Source organism: Sminthopsis crassicaudata, chromosome X, assembly GCF_048593235.1.
Source record: "Sminthopsis crassicaudata isolate SCR6 chromosome X, ASM4859323v1, whole genome shotgun sequence".
Taxonomy (NCBI): Eukaryota; Metazoa; Chordata; class Mammalia; order Dasyuromorphia; family Dasyuridae; genus Sminthopsis; species Sminthopsis crassicaudata.
This window is the reverse complement of record NC_133623.1, coordinates 52,762,251-52,784,692: the sequence shown is the minus strand read 5'-3', so window position 1 is coordinate 52,784,692 and position 22,442 is coordinate 52,762,251. Positions and strand designations below refer to the sequence as shown.

The 22,442-nt window shown below is 37.9% G+C and overlaps 1 protein-coding gene across 5 annotated transcripts in view; it reads right to left on the bottom strand.

Annotated features, from left to right (window-relative positions):
* TENM1 (teneurin transmembrane protein 1) overlaps positions 1-20,345 on the bottom strand; it is a 3,105,198-nt gene extending 3,084,853 nt beyond the window's left edge. For 4 of the 5 annotated variants that reach the window (XM_074277947.1, XM_074277946.1, XM_074277956.1 and 1 more), the window contains exon 1: positions 12,824-13,116. The gene's annotated coding sequence lies outside the window, so the exon portion shown is untranslated. Of the gene's footprint in view, positions 1-12,823; positions 13,117-20,274 lie in introns of those variants that run through there. The other variant, XM_074277949.1, reaches the window with a different exon arrangement.
* Between the last annotated feature and the right edge of the window lie 2,097 nt (positions 20,346-22,442).

The following is a 22,442-nucleotide window of genomic DNA, read 5'->3' as shown; positions in this document are numbered from 1 at the left end:
AGCTCAAACTGATAGCATTTTCTAAAAAAAAATACAATTAATTTACAAGTAATTCAAGTTCAAATAATCTGAACTTTGATTTTGTGCAAATTAAAAAATAATACTAAATCTCATCTAATATAAACCCAAATTCCATGAATGTAACATGTATGAGCTGGTCGAGGGCTTTAACACATTACTACATCACTCATCCTGCTGACAAAGATCCATATAATCTCAATTAGGATTTTTCCAGTCGCAATATGGTTGTGATGGTTGAATTGTAAGGAAAGCTGAAGAAACACTTTGGAGAAGACTTCTGAAAGTCCCATGAACAGCAAGGTCAAATCAGTCAATACCTAAAAAAAATTAATTCAGGATAATTACTGGACAGTCAAATACTGATGCTGAAGCTTAAATACTTTGACCACTTATTGGGTCTTACTGGAAAAGACCCTGGTGCTGGGAAAGACTGAAGGCAAAAGGAAAAGAGGAAGGAGGATAGTAGACACAATGGATAGATAGCATCATGGAAACAAGGAACATGTACTTAGACTGACTGCAGGAGATAGTAGAGGACAGAAAGTCCTGGTGTTCTATGGTCCATGAGGTCACAAAGAGTAGGACACGATTGAACAACAACCACAACATCAATAATCTATATTTACCCAACATGACATATGGATATATTTTGCTATGGACCATCTTATCAACAGTTTGTGTTAAAAAAAAAAAAAAGAGCCCTTAGCAAATATACACAAGGAACAATTCTTCCAATGGAGATATTGCCAACACAAAACAAGAAGAGGCTTGTTTTTACATTAGAACAAAACCTACATATAATTGAATGTCATGAACGTGATTAGGGTAACTAAAATAGGATGTGATAGCACAATATCTGAATCTATGGTTATGGAATATTATACAACCTGCAGGTGAAATAAAAAAAAACATCATCTTTTGTGGTTAGCAAACAACTAAAAGGGATAGAATTGTTACCATGATAGAAAAGAGCATCTTTTAGCTACATTGATTAAAGATTACAATCAAAATTACATTCCTCTTAGAGCAGCCATTCAGACAAAAGCTTCAGGTTTATTTAAGGCAGTGAAAAAAATAGAAATGAAGTGGGTAGCCAACACAATTTTGTTACAAATGTTGGTTGTGTCGATCACTTTTTAAAAATCAAGTTCAATTGCACAACGTTAAAATTATTGGAGATCCTGACAGTGTAGCTAAGGGCATAACAGCTACACATCCTGGCATTTAAGAAAATAATGAATGAAGGTGGATACATTGACCAACAGATTTCTTATGTGGATGAAGCAAATTTGTTTTGGAAAAGGATATCTTTGAGATCTTACATTTCTATGGGGAAAACATCAAACTAAACCTCAACCTAGATGTAATTATTGGGATGCAACAGAGAAGAGGATTTGAAAATTAAAACCATTGCTTATTTATTGGTCTCAAAATCCTCACATTCTAAGGAGCTACAACCATCAATTGCTTCCAGTTCTTTGGCAGTCATGAGCAAGCATGAGAGACTAAATCTGTTTCTGAAGACTGGTTTTTGAGTTTTTTCAGCCTCGCTGTTGAAAAAATATCACAAGGACAACAATAACGGCTTTAAAGCCTTCCTGATTTTAGATAATTCCTCGGGTCATCCAACTACACTTGGTTCATTGTGTGAAAATGTGAACATGCAAATTCCCCAAGATGTGGATAAAGCTTTCTGTACCTACAACTGTATGTATGAAGCTTTAAAGAACTAAGACAGTTCAGTGTAGCTGCTAAAATATCTGAAATCACAATAACAATAATTTCATCATATCATCAGTGTAGGTTTATCTTTAGGTAAGATACTCAGTAATATTTTTCTTAAATTTCCTCTTTATTCTATTCGAACAATTCTAGTACTTTCATAAAAACTTGAATCAGAAATATGTTAATAAACAGATATATATTTAAGATTTATTTCATTGCATATTTCCATTGGCCTGAAACTGATTACTTTACATAACATATGATTAATTATAAGTTTGAGCAGTACAAATCCATAGAATATGATCACTTCATGGGATTCATTATCAAGCTAATCAGGACCTAGCAATAATCCCTCAAGGGGATACACATGTAGGTGTTTGATCACTGTATCTCCAACACCCATAACAGTGATTAATCAATAACAGATTCTCAATAAATAAATAAAAAATACTTAATAAATAATAAATAATTTTTGTGTTTGAAGTATCAGCCATCTCATAAATAAGCACACCCATATTTAAAGATAAGCAAAACAAAATAATGGATAAAACTAAATCAAACCCAATATGATGGAGTATATATTCTTTGTTCTACTGTACTATTATTCCCTTTCCTTATTGCATATACATCATAATAGAAGCTCACATTTATATGATATTTTAAGTTTTTTAAAGTTATTTGGAGACATTATTATACTTAATCTTCACAGAAACTACCCTGTTAGGTAAAAGGTCTTCTTATTCTTATTTTATAGATGAGAAGAGCAGCATGCTTTTGGGAATAGTACTGTGACCTCAAAGCCAGGAAGACCTCGATTCAAATATTCCCTCTGACAAACCCTGTTTATGACAAGTCATTCGTGCCTCCTAGAACATTCTAAGACTTGAAGTTGCAGAGAAGGTTGACTGCTTTGGTACAGGAAGTTTCCTATCCTGGAAGTTCCCTTCATCAAGGAGATCATGAGCTTAGGTCCAATTGATCCCATTTTATAGATGAGAAAGTTGAGACACAGGACCTATGCTAACATTCTTATTAATTCTTAGTTGAGACATTGTTTTGTATAGTGGATACTGAGCTGAACCTAAAGTCAGAAAGCTTTGGATTCAAATCAGGCCTCAAATACTAGCTAAGTGACCCTGGATTAGTCACATTAATTACTCAGACTCTCAGGAACTCAATTATATCAAATAGGTGCTAGAGCAAAACATCTGCTACACGTGGGCTGAGTCTATATTGTCATTCAATTCAACAAACTTGCATTAAGCACCTATTATATTCAAGTTCTCTTTTGGTATGTAATAAAATTAATGGTAGCATTTACATTTCTTTAGTGCTTTCACCTTACAAAGGGCTCACTGGCTCTTCATATGGACAGCCTGAAATAGTGCCAATATCATTATCCCCACTTCACAAATGAAAAATCGAGGTTCAAAGAGGGCCAATGACTTGCCTAGCAGAACCCAAGCTAGAATTCACCTGTTCTCAGTCCAAAGTCCTTTTTCACGCTGTCTCATATTAAGCTATATGCCATAGCTCATAAATGCACTGAAGGAGAAACATTAATCGTTTAAAAAAGATGTTGCTTTATGGTCTCTTGCTAAAGACAACAATGGAGGCGGGGAGAGGAACTGCCATATGGAAGACTGGCTGTCAGTGGTTACCTTTATATGTGTCTCTGCTGCCTTAGCAGTCACTTCGTTAGCCCATTAATGGTCCATAATGAACTAACAAACCAGCAGTTAATTGATGGTAATTATTGGTTTCTTGGGGATTCTTGCTTAAATATATTCCAAAAGATTGAGGCTCCCAGAAAACTTAGTATATGCCCCGAATTGAAGGGGATGCCCTCCATTTTCCAGGAACAACATTAAGTTAGGGTAAGAGATGAGAATCAAAGTCAGGCCTTTCTTGATTTCATGTTCAGAGTTGTTTTCTCTCTCATGTCTTACCTTCACAAGAAGCACAGAGAGTAGAAGAGTCAGAATTCTGTTAGAGAAATAGACTAATATTGCCCCTCCCACTGTTGAGGTTGGGAAAGGGAACCCCCAAAGTTTGGGGGTCATAGACTGGTGTCAAAAGGCTTGAATTTACAGGCTTGAATCCATTTCCTAGTCCAGGGGTAAAATTTATTGTAATAGTATGGGTATTACAAGCAGAATGAATTCCAAAAGAAATTAGCAAAGTCCTAAGAGAGGAGACCCCTTTATCCAGCTTTCTATCACTGGCATGCTAATTCTATGGCCCAGAGGAGTGCTCTGCAGATTGTGGTTCTCACAGACCAACAGCTTATCTATCTGATAGTCAGCAACTAACTGAGGTGTGGTCTATTCACTATCATCTCCGGAGTCTGGTCCCTGGGACTATCCTTAGGCCAGAAGCTATCTGACTGAGGAGAGATTTATTCAAAATCAGACAGATTTGGCCATGGGAGTTTCCTGAAGCAGACTCCAAAACCAGATGATTTAGGATTTACTGATTTCTTGTTAGAAGCCCCCCATAAAATCAGGGGATCACAAAATCATATTACATCACCATGATAATCATAGCTTAATAACAATGACAGTTTCATAATTATTATCTTAATTAATAATGTTTTATAAGTATCTTCATGATTGATAACTGTTTTAATAATGTTTCTATAATAATATTTTAGTAATAATAACATTTTTTAAAAACACATGTAGATCTTCCCTTATTTAAGCTGTTACGGCACATTAAGCAACTGATCATGGGGAAAAAAAATTTAATAAGTTTTTAAAAAATTTCCCAGAATATTTACATTTTATTTGGAGTTGCATACTAGAGGGAGTATTCTTATTTATATAAAGAACATGTGGTCATGTGATCAGCAACTTAACCAAAGTCAAAGCTGTTGTTTCCACAGCAGTGGAGAATTCAAGTACTATTACAAATTAGATAAGGAAATGTTTGTGATTGACATTGGCCTTTTAAAAAAGGGAGTGTTAGTAGGATTTCATGTTCTCATTGTAAGGATTAATATCAATTTGTTTTTAATAACAGTTTTTACTGACATTCCCTCCCTCTGTTTACATCAGGTATCATACCCTTACCTATAGATGCTCTTAAAAGGTTTTTTTTTTCCTCTTCTGGATCTCTGAACCCTCCCAAGATATTTTAGTGCTTACTGGCTAGATTAATTTCTTAAGGAACAGGACTTAAACTCAAACTACTCTAATTCTCGTTGACTGGCCACCAACTGGTCCCAGGTCAAGCCCCATTTGGTCACTGTTTAAGTACCAATTGACTCAGAATGAATGTAAATAGCAATCATTGTGCTTTGGCTAGAAACCCTGAGGGTCTTCCCTTCCCAGATTTATTTACTGAGTTAGTTAGTTAGATTTTTTTCCACCAGGTAAAAGAAGAAATTGTCTCAATTGCTACCTAGACTGAATCAATGAATGGGTGTTGCCTAAGTCAAAGGGCCAAGCTTATAAAGGCTAAAGTGGCATCCAGGGTCCTCTCCAGTCTTCCTGATCTATATCTGGCCTTGGATCTTGCCCAGCTCTCTCTCACTTAAATCCAGTCCACTTGCAAGTCTTGGCATCACCTCCCTGATGTTGTGTTCCTCTTCCAGAAGGAAGGACAAATAACAAGAATACTTTCTATGAGACAATAAACAGTTCCCTCCTTTCTTAAGAGAAGCAGGAGACTATGGGAATGGAGCACTGCTGGACACAGGGTTCAATAAGTATTGTTCTGGTTTCTTTTTTTTTTTAAATTTACAGTGTTCAACTTGGTTAATGGGTTGGTTAGCTCTGTTACCTGTTTAATTCCTCTTTCTTTTGAAAATTTCTTTGTTATAAAGGATGGCTCTTTGTAGGGGATGGGAGAAAAATGGCATTAAGAAATGTTCAGTTCTTTTCAGTCACGTCCGACTCTTCATGACTCCATTTGGGGTTTTCGGGCAGAGATACTGGAGTGGTTTGTCATTTCCTTTGTCAGTCACCTTACAGATGAGGAAACTGAGATAAAATCATTTAATGATTTGCTTGCAGGTCACACAGCTAGCAAATGTCTGAGTCTGGATTTGAGTTTGGGTCTTCTTGACCCCAACCTTGGTGCTCTATTTACTGAGCCACCTAGCTATCCCTGCATAAAAAAATCAAGATGATGTAAAAACAGCAGACATCAAGAAAAAGTTCTAAAGAAAAAACAAAACAAAACAAAAAAACCCTTTGTCTGAAATCAGGAGAGACCTGGAATCGAGTCTTACCACAGATAGCAGTGTCAGCTCTGTGACCATGGTCATGTTGCTTAACTTTTCTATATCTCCATTTCTTCATTCTCTCTCCGTGACATGAGGACCAGTAGGGATCCTGCACAAAGAATGCTTTACAAACCTTAAAGTGCTGTCTAAATGGTGTGATCATGTGGCTTCTGGTTCCCAAAGCTGGGTATTATTAGGCTGTCTTGCTGATCTCCTTGCTCTCAAGGAGAGGGAGCTGGGAATTCTGACTCGCTCACGGAGCTCCACATGCAGATGTGAGATACAGCCAGGATGGGCCACCGTGACTTCTCTTCTTTTAGAGCATCACAAGATCCCATGCCCAGGAGCCTCTCATTCAGTATCAGTGCAGGGGCTTTGCTGGTTCATCAGATCATGACTGATCAGGAATAAAAGATACTGGAAGCATCTTCAGCTAAGTTCTGTGCTTCTTGATTACTAAAGGCAACAACTTGGTTGGGAACAGTCAGCTTTTAGCCAGTAACCAAAGCCCAGAACAGCAGAATCCAGAGGTTCAAAACCAAATAAAAACCATCAAAGGTTATAATGACTGTATTTCACCACATAAGTAGAAATACAAAAAAGGAAAGCCAATTTAATCAGTAGAATAAAGGTAATAATCGAATTGTTTAGCTTTATACTTTGCCATGAATACTTACCTTGGAAAAAGAAAATGAGGATACTGATCAGGTATCTGTGCTAGATGGCTGGATATTCCCATTTTACAGATGAGAAAACTGAGGCAGAGAAAGGTTTGAATGATTTTCCCAGAGTCTCACATCTAGTTTCTGAAACCAAATTTGAACTCTGATCTTTCTGACTCCAAGCCCAGTGCTCTAGCCAATAAGTTTCCTATCTGCTTTGGTAACTGTTGTTATCAGCATTAATAGTATTTATATAGCACTAAAGTTTTCAAAGAGTTTTACATATATCATCTCATTTTTCCTCACAACAACCCTATGAGGTTGTTTATGGAAACTGAGGCCTAGGAGCATGAAATGACTTGTCCAAGACAACTTTAAATCCAGATATTGTCAATTTAATCACCAGTCCTAGTGATTAAATTGATTTTACATGTTGAATTTTCATCTTGGCACTAAATACTAAACCCTTATAACTTTACCAATCCTAGGACTTAATCTAATGTTCCACACTGTCTCTTGATTATAAGATGCGTGGTCTACCCCTTCAATCCCTGGCCCTAACGTGGTCTAGGTCCAGTCTTGTGAGTGCTCCCCCAAATCATTTTCAGGAACTCTAGACAATCTTCCAGAAGTCTACGGGTCAGGAAATCCTTCCTCACAGATGGCAACGATTCTTCCCCAGCTGTCATCTTGAGTTAAGAACTTCTATTTCTGATCATCTGAGGCTTGGACCATGAACTAGGTGTCCAGTAATCTCTTCCCAGGCCACATGGGAGAGAACTCATCAAGTTCACATGTTCCTCCCTCCCAAGACCTTCATTAGCAGGTCCTCGATGGAGGAGAGGTAGTGAGGGGGGGAAGCCTCTTTTTTAAGACTCAAGTCTGCATGTAGCTCTATCTTAGGTTCTGTCTTCCCAAAAGGAAATGGAGAAGAGGGGAAAAAGCCCAATCTTTGTTTGGAATTTCCTTTTTCATGAGCTAATATCAAGGTATGATTTGTCCCATCAGTCAATATTAGTCAATCAGCTATCATTTATTAAGCTTTAACTATGTGTGAGGAGACAGCAAGGCAGTTCAAAGGTCCTGGAGTCAGGAAGGCCTGAGTTCAAATTTGGCCTTAACCACTTACTAGTTAAGTGACTCTAGCTTAGACTGACCCTCTGCCTTAATCAAGAAAGTCCCACAAGCAGCACTGGTGTGCTATGGTCCACAAAGAGTTGAAACAACTGAATGACAGAACAACAATACACGCACTACCAACATTATCTAGGACACTCTATGCCAAACCAATCCATCCCCAATCACTGAGGCCCAGTCATGATAAGGCACTAAGATACATACCCATGTCCTCCATAATAAGAGCCAGTTGAATGCCCAAAAAGGCTTATTTCCCTGAAAACTTAGCAAACATCTACTACTATTTATTTATTTTTTGCTGAGGCAATTGGGGTCAAGTGACTTGCCCAAGGTCATACAGCCAGGAAGTGTTAAGTGGCTGAGGCCAGATTTGAATTCAGGTCCTCCTGACTTCAGGGCTGGGGCTCTATCCACTATACCAACTAGTTGCCCCTACTACTATTTTTTTAAATCAATACTTGCACCAAGTTTTACACTTTCCCAAATGCTTACATCACTTCATAAGCGATGGGAATGCATTTGTGATGAAGGCTACAACTTTCCTATGACTCTGAAGGGAGTTACTGGAAGAACACAGAGATTAAGTGACTTCTCAAAGTAGCAGGAAGTTTTGGACCCAAAGTATTTTGGGACTTTGAGCCTAGTGCTCTATCCACCATGGAGTGCTACCTGTATAAATGGATAGAGTATTGAATGGAGGGTCAGCAAAGCAAGTTCAGATTTTGCCTCAGATACTTCTGACCCTAAGCAATTTATTTAACATTGAGCCCCACTCCAGTACATTCTTCTATAAAATGGGTGTAAAAATAGCACCTACCTCATAGGTTGTTGTGAGGAAAAATGAGATGATATCTGTAAAACTCTCTGAAAACTTTAGTGCTATATAAATACTATTAATATTTATAACAACAATTACCAAAGCAGATAGGAAACTTACTGGCTAGAGCACTAGGCTTGGAGTCACAAAGATCAGAGTTCAAATTTGGTCTCAGATCATAAATGTGGAACTCTGGGAAAATCATTCAACCCTTTCTCTGACTCAGTTTTCTCATCTATAAAATGGGAATAATAATAGCACCTACCTTCCAAGGGTATTATGAGGATCAAAATGAAATATTTGTAAAACGTGCTTAGTCAAGTTGCTGGAACATATTAGGCTCTATATAAATGCTTATTCCCTTCCCTTTCTAGTAGTAGTAATAGTAGTAATAGTTGTAGTAGTGGTGGTAGTAGTAGTAGTAGTGGTTGTGATAGTAATAGTGGTAGTAGTAGTAGTGGTAGTAATAGAGGTGGTGGTAGTAGTAATGGTGGTGGTAGTGGTAGTAGTAGTAGTAGTAGTAGTAGTAATATTGGTGGTGGCAATGGTGGTGGTCACAACAGTGGCAGTGGTGGTCGCAACAGTGGCAGTGGTGGAACTGAGTTCGAGACCTATTTCAGAATCATACTGGCAAGGTAACCATGACCTAGTCACAATCTCTCAGTTCTCTAGTCAACTTTCTAACTCTATAAATTACAGAGAAGTTTCTTATCTCCATCACTGGAGAGATTTTTCACACCATTTCCATCTTTCACACTAATAAAATTCTAATTCTGTACTCTCTCTCTCTCCAAACTAAATAAAACAAAAAACTACAGATTTGCAGAGACATCTTCCTGGTTGAGATGGTAATATAATAATACAATTGAACCTATCTTGACAGTAGTGGTAAAGGGGGGAGGAGGAGAAAGGGGAGAGATGGGGTGGTGTTAGTGATATTCAGGATGATTCGAATTGAGTATCGGGGCAAAGTCTTTCAATGATTTCTTCAATAATCCACAAGATCTTTGATTTAGTCAGTGTGAAGAAGCTCCTTGCACATCTTAGTAAAGACTTTATAAATTGCTTAGTCCAAAAATCCTGGTCTCTAAGCTTCTGGCAATGAGCCTCCCCAACCTTAGCTCAGTTGGGGGTGGGAGGACAGACACATAGTTTGTCCCTGGGATTGTACTCAATTCTTTTCCAGCTTGGGAGAATCTGCCAGGCCATATGTTCCATTGGCAGAGCCTTCAAGGGCCCAAGATCACTTTCATGCCATGAGAATATAGATTATTTTAAGGGAGGATAAAATAATTTATAAAAAAATTATCTTCTTTTCGAAAAAGTCAAGGTTTGTAAATCACTTATGTTCCCTTGGAAAAAAAATTAAGGTTCATAAATCATATATATTCCCTGTATTTGGGTTTTTATATGCATTTTCCCTGCATATATCTACTCTTCCCACTGATGGTCTATGTATTTCTGGGAAAGTATGCCCCAGATCTGTGTGCCAGTGTAATAAACAACTTGTTTTGTTGCTACTTTGCTCACAGTGTTGTTTCATTAAACACCTTTTATTTGAAGTGGAAAAAAGAGACACATGATCACCTTCCGTTATCTTGACATTTGTCATAATATACATGTGTACACATACGTGTGTATGTTTGTATATATATATGTATATATTCTCAAGAAGATTTGTTCGTTTCTTGTTTAACATGTTTAACAGGTGGCAATATGCTGTTAAGTTACAGGTAAGTTACTTATCTACATTATTGAAGGGATTTTTCATACCAGGAAATCTCTCACTCTAATAAAATTCTAATTCTGTCCCCTCCCTCACTCTAAACAAAGCAAAAAAACAAACAAACAAACAACAACAACAACAACAACAAAAAAAAAAACAACTAGAGATTTGCCAATGGATATTCCTGGTTGAGATGTTAATGCAATAATACAATTCTACATATCTTGATCACTGCATATTTTCTGAACTGTGTGGCTTTATTTCTGTCATATAGTTGCCTAATCCACTTCAGGTAGGAGGCTAAGACTGCACCTACAAGATGCCCAATAGCCCAGTCACTTTAGGGGAGTAAGGGGTAAAACAAAGATTTTTTAAAATAGGGTATCATGAGGCAAAACAATTGCTCAATTGCATGAGTTTCTGCTTTCTTCAACAGACATTTCAACAACATCTGTAAAGCACTTAGCACAGTGCCTAGCACATAGTAGGAACTATATAAATATTAACTACTATTGTTATTTCAATATCAGAGAGACAAGGGTTAGGAAATAAACCCAGTGGTAGTGGACAATAGCATATATATTTATTAGCCATATTTACATCTTTATTGACAACTCTAAACATTTAAGAGAATCAAGTTTTTTTTCTGCCTTCTTGAGAGCAACTAGTACCTATTAATAAAGAATATTATGCCATTTCACAAGTCTACATTTATCAACAGGTTGCAAGGATTGTTCAACATTTTAATATAGCTACACTTGTTAATCACATCCCCCAAATCACCAGTTTTCAGAAGAGAATTCAAGGCACCCTTTGGATTCATGAATTTGCTGATTGTTCTTTTGTCAAGAGGATAGCTATCCTTATCATTTCATGATAATTGATATCTAGACATCTCTGAAAATGGTCCTTCAGTTCTCTGGTTAGAATATCTGAATATTTATGACATTCTAGGATGGCATTTCTTTCAAAAGACTTCTCCCCCAACCCCTGCAGGTAGCCATGAGAGTATGGAACTCTGGTACCCTATTTTGGCCAAGACCTGTGATTTCATTGAAGTAGATGATGTCTGATCAAGAATCCCCTCCTAGTGATTCAGATTGACCATTGCTCTACAATTTATAGTTTTAGAGAATTCTCTACATGTCAACATGTAATTAGTAGCAAATGCCCTCCCTGTATAGAACACTGATCTGTGAACCCACCAAAGGTACCATGGTAACAAGGTATATTTGGGGAGAATTTGAAAATCCACATAACTGCATCTGATTTCAAATAGTTCTTCCACCTGGGCCTGTTAAGAAGGAGGTAATGAAGCTTTATTCATAATTTATGAATTTTGGAGACCGGTTGATAGCGGAGATTTTTGACATCTTTAATAGATCATACAAAAGTTTCCCAGGAATATAACGCCTCCAGCTATGACACTGACTTGAAATTCAACATTCAACAGAAGAAGCCCACCGATATTTGCAAAGGGAATACCCACTTCCTGTACTGGATCACCGGTAGGGTTTTCCAAGATGCTGAGGAGTGGACAATACAAAATACCTTGTTTAAGTAGTTAAGTCAAACGAAAAACCTAAGTTCTCATCATGCAACATGGAAGAAAGGTCAGACAAATGTTTCAGTGATGCTATCTGTGTGATCCAAGGTCAGCATTAGAAATCAGATATGAAACCTCTCAGGGAAATGAATTTCAGCTTAAGAACTTTTCAGTACAAAGCTTCATCCTCACGCCACCACTTCCCAAGTACTTGGAAGAAAGGATAGTCCATCAACTAAGCAATGGTAGACATCTCTTCATCTAAATACCCATCTTGAGAGGGCATCTTCACATGCTTTGAGAATATCAAAAAGGTAAGCACTGAACCATCCATGGTGTCCAATTGTTTTAAAATTCATGGCTTAGTGGAAAATGACAGAGATATCAAACTAAGTACCAAAACCTACCTGCCACAATGGAATGGGGGAAATGAAAAGTTTGGACCAACTCCTCATGCAATCTGCACTAGTGGCCATGAAAAGGAAACAACAGATTAACTGGCGACAGAACTTTGAATATACTAAGTCACATTTGCTTACTGTACAGGACACAATTTATGGCAATACGCTCAGCAAAAGCCATTACAATAGTGTTCCTAAACAAGCAGAACAGCTGTTTCTGTAATTGCAAAATGGCTAATTTTTACTAATTTGGGCTATGAGTTCAGAGATGGGCACCAGCTGCAGCTCTGCCAGCTGCAGCCGAATGCTAAGTGCCCACCTCTGCACAGGCAGATGGAAGGATAGACTGGCTCACTCCAGAGCACGAAGCCTCTTTTCTTTTTTTTTTCCAAGAAATATCCTGAAGGTCATTAACAATGAAGGTTCCCCAAGGTCCCCTTTCACTCAGGGAATGGTGGCTAATCGACACAAGATCTCCAGGAGTCAGCCTCAGGATGGTCACGGAACGAGCAGCGGCTGAGCTGTAGGAATGAAAGAGTATGGTGAAAAGCACTTCCTACCTGGTACAAGTTGCTACTTCCCTTCACAGCCTGGAACCCTAGATGTTGGCTCTTCTGTTTAATTGCTGAGATAACACAAATTTCTCTAGTAAGAAGTAGAGGAAAAAAAAAAAAAGGAAAAAATGGTCCTATTGGTTGCTGCTTTCTGCTTTAAAAGGTTACTTCAAATGCCTCTCTCTCTTTCTCTCTCTCTCTCTTTCTCTCTCTCTCTCTCTATTTATTTTCTCTCCCTCCCAGAAGAGCAGTTTAGAGGGAGAGTAACGGAGTGTTTATCCTGGCTCAGAGGATGCACGCTTGGGCGATAACTGCTTGCTCCCTGCAGTATAGCTGGCATGATGTGATGTGCATACTAAAGCAGATTGCATTAGGCAAGGCTTAGCCAGCCAGTTTCCCAGTCTCCACCTTCTCCATCACAGAGCAGGAAACTGGAGTACCGTACTGACACGAGACACGAGATTCAGCTCGATGTTTGAATAACGGCATTCAAAGAGAAAGGGGATCGAGAATTTATTTCCATCTGAGTCGAAGACGTCCGCTTCCTTCTCTTTCTACCCAGACTGCCGTACGGCAGAAATGCAAGTACCGTCTACTTCTCCCTAAGTGTTTTTCTGATGTAGCAATGATTTTTTTTTTTGCATGAGAATACTCACTCACTCTTGCTTGCTTGGTACATCATGTGAATTTGGTGAAACCAAGCTTTTGAATGTTTTGTCACTAACTCTCCCAGCAAGTGAAACCTCCTAAGAATGGGGGACACAGCCTAGACACAGACTCACTAGACAATCAAAATGAAAAATAGCCTGGACACATCTCTGGGGAAATTCATCAGGAACCAGCTTATTGCAAACCAAAACAGAACTTTGGGTGGGAGTATTTTTTTTTTTAAAGCATACTGTGGCACTTAAGGTAACTTGTTAAAAAATTAAACATAATAACTCCTATCAGAAAATTACATATCAAGTCAACAGAGATAGAAATAAAAGTAACTAACGGTAATGTTTAAAAATAGATGCAGCCTGAAGGATGGCAAATATTGAACTCCTCTGAAATATTTAATATGGATTACGGGGTGCTTAACCTACCCTCACTTGGTTAAATAGATCCGTTTCCACACAACTGTGGAGAGTTATACGAAAACCGAACATGAAGAACTTAAAATCCCACTCCATGTGCAGGAGATGAAATGTACAGTTTGTTGGGCTTTTCAGTTATAATGACATTGCCTCATTTTAGTGACTTTCCCCCAAAGTTCCTTTTCTCTTATTCCCTCAAGCCTGCCTCTCTTATTACAATTACTCTGCTCAGGTCAGAGCCTAACACTCTTGTCTTCCCTTTGCTCCTGTGACTGATTGATGACTTCAACAGCTCTTTGAAGTCTCTGTTGAGAATGAGATGATCACCCTGAGTCTAATTAAATTCATTAGCAAAACTACTCAGAAGAGAGAAAATTATCCCAGAGTCCTCTTTTCGGTTTTGGCATCTCTTCTACCATGATGTCAAAGCCTGGTAAGTGGAACTTCATCCATCACCAGCGATAAAACTCCATTTCATTAACTTGGAGCTTTTAGTGCCCAGATCCCATCCATCTTCCCCCAGACCGGTACGGTGTAGTGTATACGATGTACACATATTAAATAATGAAATTAGATGTACAGCCCTTGGACTTCAAGAACATTGATAGATTTCCAATTCTTTTCATTCTTTTACAATGTCTCCATTTATCAACGCTGGAGAGCACTCCATTAGGCAGACACTAACTGGGTAACGGCCCCATTTACATTAGCCACATCCAGTTCCAGTATTAGCCTCAGAATCACAACAATAAACTTCAGAGCTTTTTAGAGCCTCTACCCTGTTCTTCCTCTCAAAGTCACCCCCCCATTCGACCTCAAGAACTAAAAACTTCTCCAAAGGTAAAGTTTTGCCTCCTGTAATAGGCTTGGTCATCTGACTAAGTATGAGCGTGGTCAGATATTATCGTTAAGGAAGAAGTTCCATAATAAAGGACTGACAAGAGACTTCTTAAATGTTAAAATGGCAACATACGTAGGTGAGCACATAACAGAAAAATACCTAATTAGATAGGAAATGTATATTAAATGTTTACTGTGCACTGAAAATATATGCAAAAGCAAAGACAGTTCTTGACCTCAATTAGCTTTTATTTTAATGGGGGTAAGTCAAAGAAAGGTGAGCTGAAGATCTGTGGGATAGGGATCCATGAAAAAGGTATCTATCCAGGGACAAGATGGACAAGCAGTATGGAAACTCACAGTCATCCTTGGTTAAAAGACAACATAGCTTGAAGCAGTATTTTATCCTGGAGTTCATAGGTCTAAGGCAGGGAATATGCTCCTTTCCCATGCTCCAAGATCTTTCTGCCAGACTCATGGCTATTGGAGGGACAAAGAGCAACCCAGCCCCCATGATCCCTCACACAAACAGCACACTTAGCTAGTTTTCAGGAAGTGTCTATGCTGCTCTCAGATGTTCACATTACAATGCCGAGTAAAGAACTCCTAAATTTTATTTCTAGATCCTAAGTGTATGTAGACTGTGGGCCAGGTATGTGGGCACCAGAGAGGAGCATCCCCATTAGCCCTTAGGCACACACACCCATGTTCCACATTGGGTATTGTCCAAGAGAACGGTAATCTTTTCTGATGAATTCTGATGGGAAACTGAGGCCTAGAAAAGCTCACTGGTTTTTTCTAAATTCATACAGCTTCTTGCTAGTAAAACCGGGATGAGAAATTAACATGCAGCTCAGGGTTCATTATGTCACACCACATCATCTCTTAGACCTATCCCATGACCTCATCATCTCTTGCCTAGTCTACAGGAACAATGTTCTAGTGTGTCTCGCTGACCCCAATCTCAGCCCCTTTCTAATTAGTTCTCCTCTAGATGTCAAATAGATGACCCTAAGGAACAAATATGATCATGTCACCCACCTACTCAGAAGTCTCAAAAGTTCCCCATTTCCTCCACAATAAAATACTGATACCTCATGTCAGGTCAACAGACACTGATAAGCCTGTGTTTCTTCAGTCTAGCATTTAAATCTTTCTATAGTCTGACTCCTGATGACCAATATTATCTCCATTATTTTGCATTCCAGACAATCTGCCCTGATAATTGTTGTCCATAGATAAGGTATTTCATCTAGATGTAACCAGAATTCAGCACTTGCATCAAGTCCAAGGGCAAGAAAGAACTAAAAAAAATGTAAATTCCAATGCAAAAAGCTATTTGAGTGACAGGGATATTTAATGTATAAATCTATAAATATGTTTAATACATAAATCTATAAGAAGAAAATGACTCCAAAAACTTCCACAAGTAAAACGTCAAAGAAAAACACAATAAATTCAGTTAGAATTCCTAGAGGAAATAAAGTAGAACTTCCCCCTGCCTCTGAGTTTAAAATGTTTCTATAAATAAAATGAGTTTATTAGGAGAAAATTTTGGAAATGAAATGAGAATTATAGAAGAACTGGAAGATGAATGAATTGTGTGGCAAAAGACATACAAAGTCTTGTTCAAGCAATAAATTCCCAGAAGATGAGAACGGACCAAATAGAAACCAATGTATCCATGAAACACAATAGATATTAAAGTTAAAAAACTCTGTAAAGTAGAAGAAAATGCTAGGTATCTCATAGCAAAATCAATGCTATTAATAAGGGAAAAAATTAAGAATCACTAGGTAGCCTGTAAGTCATGACCAAAAAACAGATCAGATACTGTATTTCAAGAAATCATAAAACTGTCCAGATGTCTCAGAAGAAGAGGGAAAAGTAGAAATAGAAAGAATTTGCCAACCGCCTCCTAAAAGAAACTCAGAAATGAAATTTTACAGTAGCATGATAGCAAAATTAAGTTTCCAAGTCAAAGAAAAATAGTATAAAAAATCAAAAAGAAAGAATTCAAGTACCTAGGAGTCACAGTTCAGATCCCACATGATTTTGCAGCTATCTCTATGAAGCCACAGAAAACTGAGAATACAATATTATGGAAAGCAAAAGATATAGGTATATAGCCAAAAATAACTTACTGAGCAAAATCAATCACAATCCTACCAGGGGAAAAAAATGGACCTTTAATAAAGAGAGGACTTTCAAGAATGCTTGATGAAAAGACCAGTGCTGAATAGAAACTCTAAAGTTCAAACACAGTAGTGAAGGGAAACATAAAAAGGTAAATACAAATGAAAAATGATAAAGGACTACAGAAGGACAAAATACTTACAATTTAATAAGGACATATGAGACATGAGTCCCCTCTTAACCTTAACATTATCAGAAGTCCTATTTGAAGGAATCTAATTAAACAGAAGAACTGGGAGTGGTTCTGTCTTGATGATCTTAAAAGAAGACTGCAAATAGAGGAGGGGAACAGGGATATGGATAGTTGGGAAAAGAAGGTAAGAGGAAATTATTTCACATAACAGGCATTTGTAAGTGTCTATACAAAGTCCATACAAAGAGGAAGAAATAGAAAGAGGTTGATACTTCAATCTTATTCTGATGTGAAATTGGTCAAAGGAGGGAAGAACACACACATGCACACACAAACACACCCAGTTGGTTACAGAAATACATTTCACTCAAGAAAGAAATTGTAAAGAAATAGGAGGATTAGAGGGGGTATAGATTAAGAGAAGAATTAATCCTAAACAAAACAAAACAAAAATGTACAAAACCATGTAAAGCTTTCTGAGGTGCTAAAAAGTGGGAATCTTAGGGGTGCCCACCAACTGGGGGATAGCAAATGTAATGGAATGTTATTGTACTATAAGAAACGCTGAATGACATGGTTTCAGAAGAACATTGCAAAACTTGGATGAACTGCTACATAGTAAAGTGAACCGAACAAGGAAAACAAGGGATACGATCATAACAGTATTACAAAGACAAACAATTTCTAAAGAATTAGAAACAATGATCACAGTAACAATATCCAACAACTATTCTAGAGGACGTGTTGAAACATGTTATCCATCTCTGCACAGAGAGGTCCAAGTCTCAGAATACAGAATGAAGATTTATATATAATTTTTTCTTTTCTTTCAGACATGGTCAGAGTGGAAATTTGTTTTTTCTTCTTTTGCTAATACATGTTTGCAACAGAGGGTTGTTTTTTTCTTTTATTCTCAATTTGGAAAGAAGGAGAAAGTCAGATTAATCCTGAATAAAAATTAAAATTTGTTTATTTTATTTTAAAGAAAAAAAAAACATTTATCAAAGTTTACTTTGTGTCAACTGCTGTGAGAAGTGCCGGGGCTACAGACAGAATAGTCAATCAGTCACTACTCTCATGGAACTCTTAAGGAAGATTCATCAGATTTAGGAAGGCTCTATTTTAGGACAGAGAAAGAAAAAGGTCTAGGTACAGATACAAGACAGATATACTTTGTTTAGTCTAAATATCATTGACAAAACAAATTCCATTTCTGGTGGACAAGCTCTGAAGAGAAGAATTTTCACAGGGACTGTAGCAGTTGCATCTCTCTGTCTCTATGTTGGGTTGTATCTTTCTAGGGGTTGTTACTCCCCTCGGTAATGGTTACAAGGCTGGATGGGATGTAGGTCTGAGGCTGGAGTAGAGAGCAGTGCCACTATTGTTCCTAGCTCTCTTGCGAACAAGGTTATATGTTGTCTCTACTGGGGTCTGAGAGAAGATAGCAGTTGAGGTAGTGTCCAGTCTGCCCTATACCATCTCTGGTCTGTCCCTCGGGATAAATTACAACTTCATCTAGACTGATTTGTCTGCCAGTGCCAGGCCATACAAGATACAACCATTAGTTTTATCTCTCCTACTTGCTTTCTGAGCCTTGATTAAGATTATTACTGCTTTGTCTCCCAACACCGCCTCAAGCCTTTTTATAGCCTGGCTATGATCCTCAAGGTTGCCTTTGATCTATTTCAAGCTGCTTGGACAACTCCAATCTCAGTAACCAATGTTCCCTAAAGGACCAGATCGACATTATCTTGTGACTGTACCATTAGTCGACCCTTTCTTTTGGAAAGCAAACATACTGGTCAGGGGTTGTCCCGTCAAAGCTCGACATAAATGAACAACTTAACTCCAACAAGGCTGCTCCAACTACTGATGACTCTTAGATCTTGGTAGGTTTTTTTTTTAACCTCCCCAAAGAAGCTAACATTAGCTAACACTCAAAATTCAAGAAACAGATGACTGATAACCCTATCAGCTTGGAGAGCTTTTTGCATACCAATTGTGATATAGCTACAAGTCAGAGATCTCAATGGTTATAACATTGCAGAGCGTAAAGAAAACTGAACTTATAGTCACATGACCTAGGTTCAAATCCCAAATTAATTTCCTTGTATGTAAAATAAGAGGATTGAACTAGATGATTTTTGAGGTCCCATCGAGCTCTATGCCCTATGACCCCAGATATAAAAATTAATTTTTAACTAAAAATCTCTGCAGGGATTTTTCAAGGTAGGAAATCTGTAAAGAGTGGACTATTTGAGAGATTTTTTAAAAGGTGTATATATTACTTTGAAACCATTCTTTCAATTAAGAATAGCTTTAAAAACATCCAGCTTTACGTCAGATCATCACTAATAGTCACCAAAAAGGCTAGCGGTGTAGAAAATAAAATATAAAAAGGAAACAGCCTGTCAAAGATATTAATACAGCCTGTTATTCTTCCGATTTCGTGACAGACGTGCATTCCGAGTGAACTAGAAGTAACATTTGGCTGCCAAAAAAATCTTTAGAGGCAACTCTGCCAACAGACATTACATATTAACATTGACAATGGCTGATGTTCATTGTGCAAACATTCTCCTTGTGCTCCCAGTCAGAGCCAAGAGGGAGTTTATGGCTTCAATAAAATTGGGTGGCAACTGCAGAATCAGGGTTTTATAGATCCATCTATGAAAGCCCTTGGTACTCTTGGAACGGCTCTGGGGAAACATCTGTCAGTCTCAACAAATACAACAGCTGAGACAGACTTGAGATGACTCTGGGTACTTAATGGTGAGACTCAACTCATTCAATAAAGGAGCTAGAACACTTGACCATTCCAGGAAAACAAGCAAGACAAACAAACAAAAAAAAAAAAAAGCAACTCCAAAAAACAAACAAGCAAACAAAAACAAACAAATCCAAACTATACATTTAAACTTTATAAGCATCCACAATCCACAGCCCACACATCCATTCCTCCCCTTTTGAAGTGCAAAGGAGGAAGGGAGATATTAATTTATTTAGGATGTATACCTCCATCCCCTCCCATAAAGATTTGATGCTGTATACAAGGTTAAACTCAGTCTGAACTATTCAAGATTAAAAGAGAGCAGTTAAAATCAGGCTACTAGAGGTGAGCACTCAATTTGGCTCTGAATTCCCTGATACCAAGACACAACGAATAAGGTGATGAGCATGGGGCCAAGATACACAGATTCAGATCTTACCTTAGACATTTTAGTGGCTTCTCTTTGTGATCATAGGCAAGCTGCTTTATGTCTCTGGCACTCAGTTTCCAAGTCTGCAAAATGGAAAAATAGTTCAACATGAGTGTGATTTTGAGGAAAATCTTTATAGAACTTAAAAAACCATATATATGTAGGTTGGTCTTTTGTTATTATAATTATTTTCTATTTTCTCTCCATGCTTTTGCACAATCTGTTCACCGTGCCTAGAATGAGGGCCTAGAGTGACTAAATAATTTTCCTCACTCTTCGCTACAATATCTTGGAAATCTCTCCTGTCCTTCTTGAGCTCATTTCCGATGCTCGTACTTACACAAGGTCTTTCATGATACTCGCAGATGCAAATTCCCTCCTACCCTCACATGTTACCTTGTATTTGCTTTGCAAAGCAAATGCATATCACATTGCTTCTTGAGCAAATGGATTGTTTTGTTTCTATTTTTGTATTACCATTGCTAGCACCGAGTGTGGGCTTAATTAATGCTTGTTGACTGATTTTCTGAAGAAGGAAAAAAAAAAGGAGATGAATTCAACTTCTGGGTGGGTGGGGAACTTAATTAATTTAATAACCTCACAAAGTTACTTCTAATAACTTAATTCGAGCAGAAATTCATCACACAGACCAGACTTTGTGCAAGGAACAATCAGAAACCTAATGGTAAAGACTTCAACTTCAACTTGCAGAAGGCAGAATTGGTTTTCGGAAAGTAGGGATGGGGCCTGGGCCTGTGATTTTCTTGGTGGAGAACATTTCCTCTCTCAATACAGACTGGTATCTCCTCTACAACTTAGTCTTAGAGGTTTGGCGTAAGTACCGCAAAATTATTCATTCACTGATCCAATAAGTTTTTGTTAAAGTATCTTCTCCACTGGAGAGACAGCAGCAAAATCAAATGAAAGAAAAATAATATTCCTCTTTCCTCTCATGTCCCCCAAAGCCTCAATTGCCAATTCAACCCACAGAGAAAGGATGCAACGGCGAAACTTGATCGGAGTCAAGTGCACGCACACCTTTCAGAGTTCTCCAAAGTCTGACTGGTATTCTTAGGTATGACTAGCCAGCACACTTAAAGAATGAACTCCTCCCATCTCACGGATGGAGCCAGAGCCGAGCGTATGTATCAGTGAAATATTCTATTACGGCATTTAATAAAAGACCGATCACCTAGCAGGGCCCTTTACAATATTTCTCTCACAAAATTTAATAGTTCTTATAATTCATATGATGGCTCTTGAAAAGAATGTGTGGAGAATTGGAGCAACTTGCTTCTGCCTACCTTCAGCCTCATTTCTCCTTTTCAATAGCAACACCTCCACAATCTCCACTCCCCCCTCCATCTCTAGCCCCCTCTATTCCAGTTCCTTCTAAACTCCTTGAAAGTGAAACTCTGGTTTCTTTTTCTCTTTAAGCTTCCTCTTAGAATTGGCTTCTATCCCTGCTACCCCTCAGAAGCTGCCATTTCTGTCACTATGGACCCATTTTTCTTCCATAGACCCTCACTGAGTCTCAAAGTCTTCTCCCTCTTTTCCCTCAAGGCAATTTTCTCCGACCAATCCAAGGCCATGTCCCACCCTCCCAACACATACAGGTACCCAATATTTACCAATTTTTCACTCTTTACCGAGAATAATAATTGCCATCTATATGGTACCTTTATCATCTGTAATTTGTTTTACATATATTATCTCATCTAACCTTCTCAACAATCCTGGGAGGTGGGTCTTGTATGCCTCATTATTACTACTTTACTGTGAAGAAACTGGGGTTCAGAGGTTTAGTTACTTGTCCAAGGTCACAAAATCAGTAAATGTCAATGACAGAATTTGAACTAAGTCAACGTTACATCACACCGTATATGTACATCCATGTGATGGAAAAGGAATTTATTAAGCACCTCCTATACCATTTTATTTAAATATTTATTTTAAATGTATAATATTTAAGGTATGATATGTATTTCTCCTACAGGGACACTATGAAAAGGAACCACCAAATATAATAACCAATCAGTAAACATTTATTAAGCACCTACTATGTTCCAGGCCCTTTGCTGAGTACCTACTACATGTGGGGAATACAAATTAAGAGAAGGAACCAATCTCTAATTTTTACAGGAAAATATGTTGTGAGCTGGAAGAGACCTCAAAGG